Source organism: Lissotriton vulgaris, chromosome 5 (assembly GCF_964263255.1).
Source record: "Lissotriton vulgaris chromosome 5, aLisVul1.2, whole genome shotgun sequence".
NCBI classification, from domain to species: Eukaryota; Metazoa; Chordata; class Amphibia; order Caudata; family Salamandridae; genus Lissotriton; species Lissotriton vulgaris.
The window spans coordinates 1,546,873,489-1,546,887,342 of NC_141693.1; the positions used below are offsets into that span (position 1 = coordinate 1,546,873,489).

The 13,854-nt window shown below is 39.6% G+C and overlaps 15 non-coding genes across 15 annotated transcripts; all 15 read right to left on the bottom strand.

Moving 5' to 3' along the window:
- Window positions 1-447: 447 nt before the first annotated feature.
- TRNAR-CCU (transfer RNA arginine (anticodon CCU)) lies at window positions 448-520 on the bottom strand. The gene has a single exon. It is a non-coding gene; the product is annotated as a tRNA-Arg (tRNA).
- An 804-nt stretch (window positions 521-1,324) lies between these two features.
- On the bottom strand, window positions 1,325-1,397 carry TRNAR-UCG (transfer RNA arginine (anticodon UCG)). Its single transcript has one exon. It is a non-coding gene; the product is annotated as a tRNA-Arg (tRNA).
- Window positions 1,398-2,041: 644 nt separating this feature from the next.
- TRNAR-UCU (transfer RNA arginine (anticodon UCU)) lies at window positions 2,042-2,114 on the bottom strand. The gene has a single exon. It is a non-coding gene; the product is annotated as a tRNA-Arg (tRNA).
- An 804-nt stretch (window positions 2,115-2,918) lies between these two features.
- TRNAR-UCG (transfer RNA arginine (anticodon UCG)) lies at window positions 2,919-2,991 on the bottom strand. The gene has a single exon. It is a non-coding gene; the product is annotated as a tRNA-Arg (tRNA).
- A 644-nt stretch (window positions 2,992-3,635) lies between these two features.
- On the bottom strand, window positions 3,636-3,708 carry TRNAR-CCU (transfer RNA arginine (anticodon CCU)). The gene has a single exon. It is a non-coding gene; the product is annotated as a tRNA-Arg (tRNA).
- Window positions 3,709-4,511: 803 nt separating this feature from the next.
- Window positions 4,512-4,584, bottom strand: TRNAR-UCG (transfer RNA arginine (anticodon UCG)). The gene has a single exon. It is a non-coding gene; the product is annotated as a tRNA-Arg (tRNA).
- Window positions 4,585-6,101: 1,517 nt separating this feature from the next.
- On the bottom strand, window positions 6,102-6,174 carry TRNAR-UCG (transfer RNA arginine (anticodon UCG)). Its single transcript has one exon. It is a non-coding gene; the product is annotated as a tRNA-Arg (tRNA).
- A 644-nt stretch (window positions 6,175-6,818) lies between these two features.
- Window positions 6,819-6,891, bottom strand: TRNAR-CCU (transfer RNA arginine (anticodon CCU)). Its single transcript has one exon. It is a non-coding gene; the product is annotated as a tRNA-Arg (tRNA).
- An 803-nt stretch (window positions 6,892-7,694) lies between these two features.
- TRNAQ-UUG (transfer RNA glutamine (anticodon UUG)) lies at window positions 7,695-7,767 on the bottom strand. Its single transcript has one exon. It is a non-coding gene; the product is annotated as a tRNA-Gln (tRNA).
- Window positions 7,768-8,411: 644 nt separating this feature from the next.
- TRNAR-CCU (transfer RNA arginine (anticodon CCU)) lies at window positions 8,412-8,484 on the bottom strand. The gene has a single exon. It is a non-coding gene; the product is annotated as a tRNA-Arg (tRNA).
- A 1,520-nt stretch (window positions 8,485-10,004) lies between these two features.
- On the bottom strand, window positions 10,005-10,077 carry TRNAR-CCU (transfer RNA arginine (anticodon CCU)). The gene has a single exon. It is a non-coding gene; the product is annotated as a tRNA-Arg (tRNA).
- An 803-nt stretch (window positions 10,078-10,880) lies between these two features.
- TRNAR-UCG (transfer RNA arginine (anticodon UCG)) lies at window positions 10,881-10,953 on the bottom strand. The gene has a single exon. It is a non-coding gene; the product is annotated as a tRNA-Arg (tRNA).
- A 644-nt stretch (window positions 10,954-11,597) lies between these two features.
- TRNAR-CCU (transfer RNA arginine (anticodon CCU)) lies at window positions 11,598-11,670 on the bottom strand. The gene has a single exon. It is a non-coding gene; the product is annotated as a tRNA-Arg (tRNA).
- Window positions 11,671-12,469: 799 nt separating this feature from the next.
- On the bottom strand, window positions 12,470-12,542 carry TRNAR-UCG (transfer RNA arginine (anticodon UCG)). Its single transcript has one exon. It is a non-coding gene; the product is annotated as a tRNA-Arg (tRNA).
- A 644-nt stretch (window positions 12,543-13,186) lies between these two features.
- On the bottom strand, window positions 13,187-13,259 carry TRNAR-CCU (transfer RNA arginine (anticodon CCU)). The gene has a single exon. It is a non-coding gene; the product is annotated as a tRNA-Arg (tRNA).
- Window positions 13,260-13,854: the final 595 nt, after the last annotated feature.

A 13,854-nucleotide genomic window follows, 5' to 3' on the forward strand; every position in this document is an offset into this window, starting at 1 on the left:
CTTCATGAGAATAAAGCTCAGTTGTATGCTTTACATAGCTCTGGATATTTCTAGAGGTGGAGAGAAACTGTTTTGACAGTAGTAAAAACTGCTCCTTTCTGGATATGCCAATTTACACACGCTCAAAGGTTGTATACGTTTCATGAATCCTGACTTGCCCTATTCAAGTAGCAGAAAGCCTGTCACCACCTCTAGAAACAACAGTTACACCAATCCAATTCAAATAATTTTTTCCAAAGGAATATCTTCTGCCGGGTCAAAGTTGCATCTGACAAAGATAGGTGTTTAAAAATCTACTTTGTAGTTTCAGAACACCAACATGACTCTGAAGAGTACAGAAGTAAAATGGTACCATTTCAAAGTTCCTAATACCACATAAGCTTCTGAGCGGAAGCATGTAATAAATATATCAATTTTTCTGGAAAAGTAAGAGTGGATATTGGTTTTCACCTCAGATGGGACCCGAACCCACAATCCCTGGCTTAGGAGGCCAGTGCCTTATCCATTAGGCCACTGAGGCACAGATAAACACTTGCAGTCTAGAGGCATTATTTAAATGTATTCAATCGTCAAACACTGGTGTCTGCACACAGGACATTTCTCAGTTCTCTCCATAAGTAAACTTCCCATTTTCATGCTCTTCCATCCCCGACTTTAACACTCTGTTCTGTGCTATAATGGACTCTCTGCATTTCGAGCAAGTGGAGAGAAATTGGAGGAGAACCCCTCTCGACTCAACACTTCTTCTTTCCTGAATGCTTTTCTCAATAAACTGGGCTTTGACAGTGGTATCAAGCCGTCCTTGTCTTCAGCAGGACACAGAAACAGGCACCAAGTCTCCTAACCAATTTCAACCACACTCTGCAACTTAATAGACCAATGCTTCACAAATTAGCCAACTGTGTCATCAGCAAAGGCAGCCAATGTGCCAATCCTTTATAATTCTTCTGTAGTACTTCTCTTTCTCGTAGGCAAAATTAGCACTTTAACTGCACAAATCATACAGATTTTTACACTTGAAGCACTCCATGAACACATACTTACACACCTTGCATTTCATCTACACACCCTTAAGCTAAAAACCCATTCTGTCAAGTCAAAATTCTGCAACCCTATTACATATTCAGTGCGTGTACATAGAAGCACTTCTTAATGCCACTAACATGAACAAGATTTTAGGCTGAAGATGCAATCTAAATGACTGTGCAGTATGTACTCCACTTCATGAATAATTAGGAATGAGAACATGATGGCTATAAGAGTATTGGAAGAGCCTGCTTCCATTCTGAATGGAAATCTGAGTTGTGTGACCATTGGCAAAAACCGACCACGAAGGGACTCGAACCCTCAATCTTCTGATCCGAAGTCAGACGCCTTATCCATTAGGCCACGCGGTCATATGTCTTGCTTTGCTTATTTTTATAATGTAGGTGGTATGCAAGGATGGGAAATATGATATTGATAGTTATTTAGGTTTGCATCCCATTGTGTGTTTTCAGCTCCTTTCAATTAAAGCACTCTTTTGGAATCTATATAATGAAAATGTCACCAGTACGATAAGCTTTTGTTTTCTTTTTTGCATTTAAACCTCTTTCTTCATGAGATTAAAGCTCAGTTGTATGCTTTACATAGCTCTGGATATTTCCAGAAGTGGAGAGAAACTGTTTTGACAGTAGTACAAACTGCTCCTTTCTGGATATGCCAATTTACACATGCTCAAAGGTTGTATACGTTTCATGAATCCTGCCTGGCCCTATTCAAGTAGCTGAAAGCCTGTCACCACCTCTAGAAACAACAGTTACACCAATCCAATTCAAATCATTTTTTCCAAAGAAATATCTTCTGCTGGGTCAAAGTTGCATCTGACAAAGATAGGTGTTTAAAAATCTACTTTGTAGTTTCAGAACACCAACATGAGTCTGGAGAGTACAGAAGTAAAATGGTACCATTTCAAAGTTCCTAATACCTCATAAGCTTCTGAGCGGAAGCATGTAATAAATATATAAATGTTTCTAGAAAAGTAATAGTGGATGTTTGTTTTCACCTCAGATGGGACTCGAACCCACAATCCCTGGCTTAGAAGGCCAGTGCCTTATCCATTAGGCCACTGAGGCACAGATAAACACTTGCAGTCTAGAGGCAGTATATAAATGTATTCAATCGTCAAACACTGGTGTCTGCACACAGGACATTTCTCAGTTCTCTCCATAAGTAAACTTCCCATTTTCATCCTCTTCCATTCCCTACTTTAACACTCTGTTCTGTGCTATAATGGAGGCTCTGCATTTCGAGCAAGTGGAGAGAAATTGGAGGAGAACCACTTTCGACTCAACACTTCTTCTTTCCTGGATGCTTTTCTCAATAAACTGGGCTTTGACAGTGGTATCAAGCCGTCCTTGTCTTCAGCAGGACACAGAAACAGGCACCAAGTCTCCTAACCAAGTTCAACCACACTCTGCAACTTAATAGACCAATGCTTTACAAATTAGCCAACGGTGTCATCAGCAAAGGCAGCCAATGTGCCAATCCTTTATAATTCTTCTGTAGTACTTTTCTTTCTCGTAGGCAAAATTAGCACTTTAACTGCACAAATCATACAGATTTTTACACTTGAAGCACTCCATGAACACATACTTACACACCTTGCATTTCATCTACACACCCTTAAGCTAAAAACCCATTCTGTCAAGTCAAAATTCTGCAACCCTATTACATATTCAGTGCGTGTACATTGAAGCACTTCTTAATGCCACTAACATGGACAAGATTTTAGGCTGAAGATGCAATCTAAATGACTGTGCAGTATGTACTCCACTTCATGAATAATTAGGAATGAGAACATGATGGCTATAAGAGTATTGGAAGAGCCTGCTTCCATTCGGAACGGAAAGCTGAGTTGTGTGTCCATTGGCAAAAACCGACCACGAAGGGACTTGAACCCTCAATCTTCTGATCCGAAGTCAGACACCTTATCCATTAGGCCACGCGGTCATATGTTCTGCTGTGCTTATTTTTATAATGTAGGTAGTATGCAAGGATGGGAAATATGATATTGATAGTTATTTAGGTTTACATCCCATTGTGTTTTTTCAGCTCCTTTCAATTAAAGCACTCTTTTGGAATCTATATAATGAGAATGTCACCAGTACGATAAGCTTTTGTTTTCTTTTTTGCATTTAAACCTCTTTCTTCATGAGATTAAAGCTCAGTTGTATGCTTTACATAGCTCTGGATATTTCCAGAAGTGGAGAGAAACTGTTTTGACAGTAGTACAAACTGCTCCTTTCTGGATATGCCAATTTACACACGCTCAAAGGTTGTATACGTTTCATGAATCCTGCCTTGCCCTATTCAAGTAGCTGAAAGCCTGTCACCACCTCTAGAAACAACAGTTACACCAATCCAATTTAAATCATTTTTTCCAAAGGAATATCTTCTGCCGGGTCAAAGTTGCATCTGACAAAGATAGGTGTTTAAAAGTCTACTTTGTAGTTTCAGAACACCAACATGACCCTGAAGAGTGCAGAAGTAAAATGGTACCATTTAAAAGTTCTTAATACCTCATAAGCTTCTGAGCGGAAGCATGTTATAAATATATACATTTTTCTGGAAAAGTAAGAGCGGATATTGGTTTTCACCTCAGATGGGACTCGAACCCACAATCCCTGGCTCAGGAGGCCAGTGCCTTATCCATTAGGCCACTGAGGCACAGATAAACACTAGCAGTCTAGAGGCATTATTTAAATGTATTCAATCGTCAAACACTGGTGTCTGCACACAGGACATTTCTCAGTTCTCTCCATAAGTAAACTTCCCATTTTCATCCTCTTCCATCCCCGACTTTAACACTCTGTTCTGTGCTATAATGGAGGCTCTGCATTTCGAGCAAGTGGAGAGAAATTGGAGGAGAACCACTTTCGACTCAACACTTCTTCTTTCCTGGATGCTTTTCTCAATAAACTGGGCTTTGACAGTGGTATCAAGCCGTCCTTGTCTTCAGCAGGACACAGAAACAGGCACCAAGTCTCCTAACCAAGTTCAACCACACTCTGCAACTTAATAGACCAATGCTTCACAAATTAGCCAACTGTGTCATCAGCAAAGGCAGACAATGTGCCAATCCTTTATAATTCTTCTGTAGTACTTCTCTTTCTCGTAGGCAAAATTAGCACTTTAACTGCACAAATCATATAGATTTTACACTTGAAGCACTCCATGAACACATACTTACACACCTTGCATTTCATCTACACACCCTTAAGCTAAAAACCCATTCTGTCAAGTCAAAATTCTGCAACCCTATTACATATTCCATGCGTGTACATAGAAGCACTTCTTAATGCCACTAACAGGAACAAGATTTCAGGCTGAAGATGCAATCTAAATGACTGTGCAGTATGTACTCCACTTCATGAATAATTAGGAATGAGAACATGATGGCTATAAGAGTATTGGAAGAGCCTGCTTCCATTCTGAATGGAAATATGAGTTGTGTGACCATTGGCAAAAACCGACCACGAAGGGACTCGAACCCTCAATCTTCTGATCCGAAGTCAGACGCCTTATCCATTAGGCCACGCGGTCATATGTCCTGCTGTGCTTATTTTTATAATGTAGGTGGTATGCAAGGATGGGAAATATGATATTGATAGTTATTTAGGTTTACATCCCATTGTGTGTTTTCAGCTCCTTTCAATTAAAGCACTCTTTTGGAATCTATATAATGAAAATGTCACCAGTACGATAAGCTTTTGTTTTCTTTTTTGCATTTAAACATCTTTCTTCATGAGATTAAAGCTCAGTTGTATGCTTTACATAGCTCTGGATATTTCCAGAAGTGGAGAGAAACCGTTTTGACAGTAGTACAAACTGCTCCTTTCTGGATATGCCAATTTACACACGCTCAAAGGTTGTATGTGTTTCATGAATCCTGACTTGCCCTATTCAAGTAGCTGAAAGCCTGTCACCACCTCTAGAAACAACAGTTACACCAATCCAATTCAAATCATTTTTTCCAAAGGAATATCTTCTGCCGGGTCAAAGTTGCATCTGACAAAGATAGGTGTTTAAAAATCTACTTTGTAGTTTCAGAACACCATTAATGACTCTGAAGAGTACAGAAGTAAAATGGTACCATTTCAAAGTTCCTAATACCAAATAAGCTTCTGAGCGGAAGCATGTAATAAATATATCAATTTTTCTGGAAAAGTAAGAGTGGATATTGGTTTTCACCTGAGATGGGACTCAAACCCACAATCCCTGGCTTAGGAGGCCAGTGCCTTATCCATTAGGCCACTGAGGCACAGATAAACACTTGCAGTCTAGAGGCATTATTTAAATGTATTCAATCATCAAACACTGGTGTCTGCACACAGGACATTTCTCAGTTCTCTCCATAAGTAAACTTCCCATTTTCATCCTCTTCCATCCCCGACTTTAACACTCTGTTCTGTGCTATAATGGACTCTCTGCATTTCGAGCAAGTGGAGAGAAATTGGAGGAGAACCCCTCTCGACTCAACACTTCTTCTTTCCTGAATGCTTTTCTCAATAAACTGGGCTTTGACAGTGGTATCAAGCCGTCCTTGTCTTCAGCAGGACACAGAAACAAGTCTCCTAACCAAGTTCAACCACACTCTGCAACTTAATAGACCAATGCTTCACAAATTAGCCAACTGTGTCATCAGCAAAGGCAGACAATGTGCCAATCCTTTATAATTCTTCTGTAGTACTTCTCTTTCTCGTAGGCAAAATTAGCACTTTAACTGCACAAATCATATAGATTTTACACTTGAAGCACTCCATGAACACATACTTACACACCTTGCATTTCATCTACACACCCTTAAGCTAAAAACCCATTCTGTCAAGTCAAAATTCTGCAACCCTATTACATATTCCATGCGTGTACATAGAAGCACTTCTTAATGCCACTAACATGAACAAGATGATTTTAGGCTGAAGATGCAATCTAAATGACTGTGCAGTATGTACTCCACTTCATTAATAATTAGGAATGAGAACATGATGGCTATAAGAGTATTGGAAGAGCCTGCTTCCATTCTGAATGGAAATCTGAGTTGTGTGACCATTGGCAAAAACCGACCACGAAGGGACTCGAACCCTCAATCTTCTGATCCGAAGTCAGACGCCTTATCCATTAGGTCACGCGGTCATATGTCCTGCTGTGCTTATTTTTATAATGTAGGTGGTATGCAAGGATGGGAAATATGATATTGATAGTTATTTAGGTTTACATCCCATTGTGTGTTTTCAGCTCCGTTCAATTAAAGCACTCTTTTGGAATCTATATAATGAAAATGTCACCAGTACGATAAGCTTTTGTTTTCTTTTTTGCATTTAAACCTCTTTCTTCATGAGATTAAAGCTCAGTTGTATGCTTTACATAGCTCTGGATATTTCCAGAAGTGGAGAGAAACTGTTTTGACAGTAGTACAAACTGCTCCTTTCTGGATATGCCAATTTACACACGCTCAAAGGTTGTATGTGTTTCATGAATCCTGACTTGCCCTATTCAAGTAGCTGAAAGCCTGTCACCACCTCTAGAAACAACAGTTACACCAATCCAATTCAAATCATTTTTTCCAAAGGAATATCTTCTGCTGGGTCAAAGTTGCATCTGACAAAGATAGGTGTTTAAAAATCTACTTTGTAGTTTCAGAACACCAACATGAGTCCGGAGAGTACAGAAGTAAAATGGTACCATTTCAAAGTTCCTAATACCACATAAGCTTCTGAGCGGAAGCATGTAATAAATATATCAATTTTTCTGGAAAAGTAAGAGTGGATATTGGTTTTCACCTCAGATGGGACTCAAACCCACAATCCCTGGCTTAGGAGGCCAGTGCCTTATCCGTTAGGCCACTGAGGCACAGATAAACACTTGCAGTCTAGAGGCATTATTTAAATGTATTCAATCGTCAAACACTGGTGTCTGCACACAGGACATTTCTCAGTTCTCTCCATAAGTAAACTTCCCATTTTCATCCTCTTCCATCCCCGACTTTAACACTCTTTTCTGTGCTATAATGGAGGCTCTGCATTTCGCGCAAGTGGAGAGAAATTGGAGGAGAACCACTTTCGACTCAACACTTCTTCTTTCCTGGATGCTTTTCTCAATAAACTGGGCTTTGACAGTGGTATCAAGCCGTCCTTGTCTTCAGCAGGACACAGAAACAGGCACCAAGTCTCCTAACCAGGTTCAACCACACTCTGCAACTTAATAGACCAATGCTTCACAAATTAGCCAACTGTGTCATCAGCAAAGGCAGCCAATGTGCCAATCCTTTATAATTCTTCTGTAGTACTTTTCTTTCTCGTAGGCAAAATTAGCACTTTAACTGCACAAATCATACAGATTTTACACTTGAAGCACTCCATGAACACATACTTACACACCTTGCATTTCATCTACACACCCTTAAGCTAAAACCCCATTCTGTCAAGTCAAAATTCTGCAACCCTATTACATATTCCGTGCGTGTACATAGAAGCACTTCTTAATGCCACCAACATGAACAAGATTTTAGGCTGAAGATGCAATCTAAATGACTGTGCAGTATGTACTCCACTTCATGAATAATTAGGAATGAGAATATGATGGCTATAAGAGTATTGGAAGAGCCTGCTTCCATTCTGAATGGAAATCTGAGTTGTGTGACCATTGGCAAAAACCGACCACGAAGGGACTCGAACCCTCAATCTTCTGATCCAAAGTCAGACGCCTTATCCATTAGGCCACGCAGTCATATGTCCTGCTGTGCTTATTTTTATAATGTAGGTGGTATGCAAGGATGGGAAATATGATATTGATAGTTATTTAGGTTTACATCCCATTGTCTGTTTTCAGCTCCTTTCAATTAAAGCACTCTTTTGGAATCTATATAATGAGAATGTCACCAGTACGATAAGCTTTTGTTTTCTTTTTTGCATTTAAACCTCTTTCTTCATGAGAATAAAGCTCAGTTGTATGCTTTACATAGCTCTGGATATTTCTAGAAGTGGAGAGAAACTGTTTTGACAGTAGTAAAAACTGCTCCTTTCTGGATATGCCAATTTACACACGCTCAAAGGTTGTATACGTTTCATGAATCCTGACTTGCCCTATTCAAGTAGCTGAAAGCCTGTCACCACCTCTAGAAACAACAGTTACACCAATCCAATTAAAATCATTTTTTCCAAAGGAATATCTTCTGCCGGGTCAAAGTTGCATCTGACTAAGACAGGTGTTTAAAAATCTACTTTGTAGTTTCAGAACACCAACATGACTCTGAAGAGTACAGAAGTAAAATGGTACCATTTCAAAGTTCCTAATACCACATAAGCTTCTGAGCGGAAGCATGTAATAAATATATCAATTTTTCTGGAAAAGTAAGAGTGGATATTGGTTTTCACCTCAGATGGGACTCGAACCCACAATTCCTGGCTTAGGAGGCCAGTGCCTTATCCATTAGGCCACTGAGGCACAGATGAACACTTGCAGTCTAGAGGCATTATATAAATGTATTCAACCGTCAAACACTGGTGTCTGCACACAGGACATTTCTCAGTTCTCTCCATAAGTAAACTTCCCATTTTCATCCTTTTCCATCCCCGACTTTAACACTCTGTTCTGTGCTATAATGGAGGCTCTGCATTTCGAGCAAGTGGAGAGAAATTGGAGGAGATCCACTTTCGACTCAACACTTCTTCTTTCCTGGATGTTTTTCTCAATAAACTGGGCTTTGACAGTGGTATCAAGCCGTCCTTGTCTTCAGCAGGACACAGAAACAGGCACCAAGTCTCCTAACCAAGTTCAACCACACTCTGCAACTTAATAGACAAATGCTTTACAAATTAGCCAACTGTGTCATCAGCAAAGGCAGCCAATGTGCCAATCCTTTATAATTCTTCTGTAGTACTTTTCTTTCTCGTAGGCAAAATTAGCACTTTAACTGCACAAATCATACAGATTTTTACACTTGAAGCACTCCATGAACACATACTTACACACCTTGCATTTCATCTACACACCCTTAAGCTAAAACACATTCTGTCAAGTCAAAATTCTGCAACCCTATTACATATTCAGTGCATGTACATAGAAGCACTTCTTAATGCCACTAACATGGACAAGATTTTAGGCTGAAGATGCAATCTAAATGACTGTGCAGTATGTACTCCACTTCATGAATAATTAGGAATGAGAACATGATGGCTATAAGAGTATTGGTAGAGCCTGCTTCCATTCTGAATGGAAAGCAGAGTTGTGTGACCATTGGCAAAAACCGACCACGAAGGGACTCGAACCCTCAATCTTGTGATACGAAGTTAGACGCCTTATCCATTAGGCCACGCAGTCATATGTCCTGCTGTGCTTATTTTTATAATGTAGGTGGTATGCAAGGATGGGAAATATGATATTGATAGTTATTTAGGTTTACATCCCATTGTGTTTTTTCAGCTCCTTTCAATTAAAGCACTCTTTTGGAATCTATATAATGAGAATGTCACCAGTACGATAAGCTTTTGTTTTCTTTTTTGCATTTAAACCTCTTTCTTCATGAGAATAAAGCTCAGTTGTATGCTTTACATAGCTCTGGATATTTCTAGAAGTGGAGAGAAACTGTTTTGACAGTAGTAAAAACTGCTCCTTTCTGGATATGCCAATTTACACACGCTCAAAGGTTGTATACGTTTCATGAATCCTGACTTGCCCTATTCAAGTAGCTGAAAGCCTGTCACCACCTCTAGAAACAACAGTTACACCAATCCAATTCAAATCATTTTTTCCAAAGGAATATCTTCTGTCGGGTCAAAGTTGCATCTGACAAAGATAGGTGTTTAAAAATCTTCTTTGTCGTTTCAGAACACCAACATGACCCTGAAGAGTACAGAAGTAAAATGGTACCATTTCAAAGTTCCTAATACCTCATAAGCTTCTGAGCGGAAGCATGTTATAAATATATACATTTTTCTGGAAAAGTAAGAGCGGATATTGGTTTTCACCTCAGATGGGACTCAAACCCACAATCCCTGGCTTAGGAGGCCAGTGCCTTATCCATTAGGCCACTGAGGCACAGATAAACACTTGCAGTCTAGAGGCATTATTTAAATGTATTCAATCGTCAAACACTGGTGTCTGCACACAGGACATTTCTCAGTTCTCTCCATAAGTAAACTTCCCATTTTCATCCTCTTCCATCCCCGACTTTAACACTCTGTTCTGTGCTATAATGGAGGCTCTGCATTTCGAGCAAGTGGAGAGAAATTGGAGGAGAACCACTTTCGACTCAACACTTCTTCTTTCCTGGATGCTTTTCTCAATAAACTGGGCTTTGACAGTGGTATCAAGCCGTCCTTGTCTTCAGCAGGACACAGAAAGAGGCACCAAGTCTCCTAACCAAGTTCAACCACACTCTGGAACTTAATATACCAATGCTTTACAAATTAGCCAACTGTGTCATCAGCAAAGGCAGCCAATGTGCCAATCCTTTATAATTCTTCTGTAGTACTTTTCTTTCTCGTAGGCAAAATTAGCACTTTAACTGCACAAATCATACAGATTTTACACTTGAAGCACTCCATGAACACATACTTACACACCTTGCATTTCATCTACACACCCTTAAGCTAAAAACCCATTCTGTCAAGTCAAAATTCTGCAACCCTATTACATATTCAGTGCGTGTACATAGAAGCACTTCTTAATGCCACTAACATGAACAAGATTTTAGGCTGAAGATGCAATCTAAATGACTGTGCAGTATGTACTCCACTTCATGAATAATTAGGAATGAGAACATGATGGCTATATGAGTATTGGAAGAGCCTGCTTCCATTCTGAATGGAAAGCTGAGTTGTGTGACCATTGGCAAAAACCGACCACGAAGGGACTCGAACCCTCAATCTTCTGATCCGAAGTCAGACGCCTTATCCATTAGGCCACGCGGTCATATGTCCTGCTGTGCTTATTTTTATAATGTAGGTGGTATGAAAGAATGGGAAATATGATATTTATAGTTATTTAGGTTTACATCCCATTGTGTTTTTTCAGCTCCTTTCAAATAAAGCACTCTTTTGGAATCTATATAATGAAAATGTCACCAGTACGATAAGCTTTTGTTTTCTTTTTTGCATTTAAACCTCTTTCTTCATGAGAATAAAGCTCAGTTGTATGCTTTACATAGCTCTGGATATTTCTAGAAGTGGAGAGAAACTGTTTTGACAGTAGTAAAAACTGCTCCTTTCTGGATATGCCAATTTACACACGCTCAAAGGTTGTATACGTTTCATGAATCCTGACTTGCCCTATTCAAGTAGCTGAAAGCCTGTCACCACCTCTAGAAACAACAGTTACACCAATCCAATTCAAATAATTTTTTCCAAAGGAATATCTTCTGCCGGGTCAAAGTTGCATTTGACAAATATAGGTGTTTAAAAATCTACTTTGTAGTTTCAGAACACCAACATGACTCTGAAGAGTACAGAAGTAAAATGGTACCATTTCAAAGTTCCTAATACCACATAAGCTTCTGAGCGGAAGCATGTAATAAATATATAACTTTTTCTGGAAAAGGAAGAGTGGATATTGGTTTTCACCTCAGATGGGACTCGAACCCACAATCCCTGGCTTAGGAGGCCAGTGCCTTATCCATTAGGCCTCTGAGGCACAGATAAACACTTGCAGTCTAGAGGCATTATTTAAATGTATTCAATCGTCAAACACTGGTGTCTGCACACAGGACATTTCTCAGTTCTCTCCATAAGTAAACTTCCCATTTTCATCCTCTTCCATCCCCGACTTTAACACTCTGTTCTGTGCTATAATGGACTCTCTGCATTTCGAGCAAGTGGAGAGAAATTGGAGGAGAACCCCTCTCGACTCAACACTTCTTCTTTCCTGAATGCTTTTCTCAATAAACTGGGCTTTGACAGTGGTATCAAGCCGTCCTTGTCTTCAGCAGGACACAGAAACAAGTCTCCTAACCAAGTTCAACCACACTCTGCAACTTAATAGACCAATGCTTCACAAATTAGCCAACTGTGTCATCAGCAAAGGCAGACAATGTGCCAATCCTTTATAATTCTTCTGTAGTACTTCTCTTTCTCGTAGGCAAAATTAGCACTTTAACTGCACAAATCATATAGATTTTACACTTGAAGCACTCCATGAACACATACTTACACACCTTGCATTTCATCTACACACCCTTAAGCTAAAAACCCATTCTGTCAAGTCAAAATTCTGCAACCCTATTACATATTCCATGCGTGTACATAGAAGCACTTCTTAATGCCACTAACATGAACAAGATGATTTTAGGCTGAAGATGCAATCTAAATGACTGTGCAGTATGTACTCCACTTCATGAATAATTAGGAATGAGAACATGATGGCTATAAGAGTATTGGAAGAGCCTGCTTCCATTCTGAATGGAAATCTGAGTTGTGTGACCATTGGCAAAAACCGACCACGAAGGGACTCGAACCCTCAATCTTCTGATCCGAAGTCAGACGCCTTATCCATTAGGTCACGCGGTCATATGTCCTGCTGTGCTTATTTTTATAATGTAGGTGGTATGCAAGGATGGGAAATATGATATTGATAGTTATTTAGGTTTACATCCCATTGTGTGTTTTCAGCTCCGTTCAATTAAAGCACTCTTTTGGAATCTATATAATGAAAATGTCACCAGTACGATAAGCTTTTGTTTTCTTTTTTGCATTTAAACCTCTTTCTTCATGAGATTAAAGCTCAGTTGTATGCTTTACATAGCTCTGGATATTTCCAGAAGTGGAGAGAAACTGTTTTGACAGTAGTACAAACTGCTCCTTTCTGGATATGCCAATTTACACACGCTCAAAGGTTGTATGTGTTTCATGAATCCTGACTTGCCCTATTCAAGTAGCTGAAAGCCTGTCACCACCTCTAGAAACAACAGTTACACCAATCCAATTCAAATCATTTTTTCCAAAGGAATATCTTCTGCTGGGTCAAAGTTGCATCTGACAAAGATAGGTGTTTAAAAATCTACTTTGTAGTTTCAGAACACCAACATGAGTCCGGAGAGTACAGAAGTAAAATGGTACCATTTCAAAGTTCCTAATACCACATAAGCTTCTGAGCGGAAGCATGTAATAAATATATCAATTTTTCTGGAAAAGTAAGAGTGGATATTGGTTTTCACCTCAGATGGGACTCAAACCCACAATCCCTGGCTTAGGAGGCCAGTGCCTTATCCGTTAGGCCACTGAGGCACAGATAAACACTTGCAGTCTAGAGGCATTATTTAAATGTATTCAATCGTCAAACACTGGTGTCTGCACACAGGACATTTCTCAGTTCTCTCTATAAGTAAACTTCCCATTTTCATCCTCTTCCATCCCCGACTTTAACACTCTTTTCTGTGCTATAATGGAGGCTCTGCATTTCGCGCAAGTGGAGAGAAATTGGAGGAGAACCACTTTCGACTCAACACTTCTTCTTTCCTGGATGCTTTTCTCAATAAACTGGGCTTTGACAGTGGTATCAAGCCGTCCTTGTCTTCAGCAGGACACAGAAACAGGCACCAAGTCTCCTAACCAGGTTCAACCACACTCTGCAACTTAATACACCAATGCTTCACAAATTAGCCAACTGTGTCATCAGCAAAGGCAGCCAATGTGCCAATCCTTTATAATTCTTCTGTAGTACTTTTCTTTCTCGTAGGCAAAATTAGCACTTTAACTGCACAAATCATACAGATTTTACACTTGAAGCACTCCATGAACACATACTTACACACCTTGCATTTCATCTACACACCCTTAAGCTAAAACCCCATTCTGTCAAGTCAAAATTCTGCAACCCTAT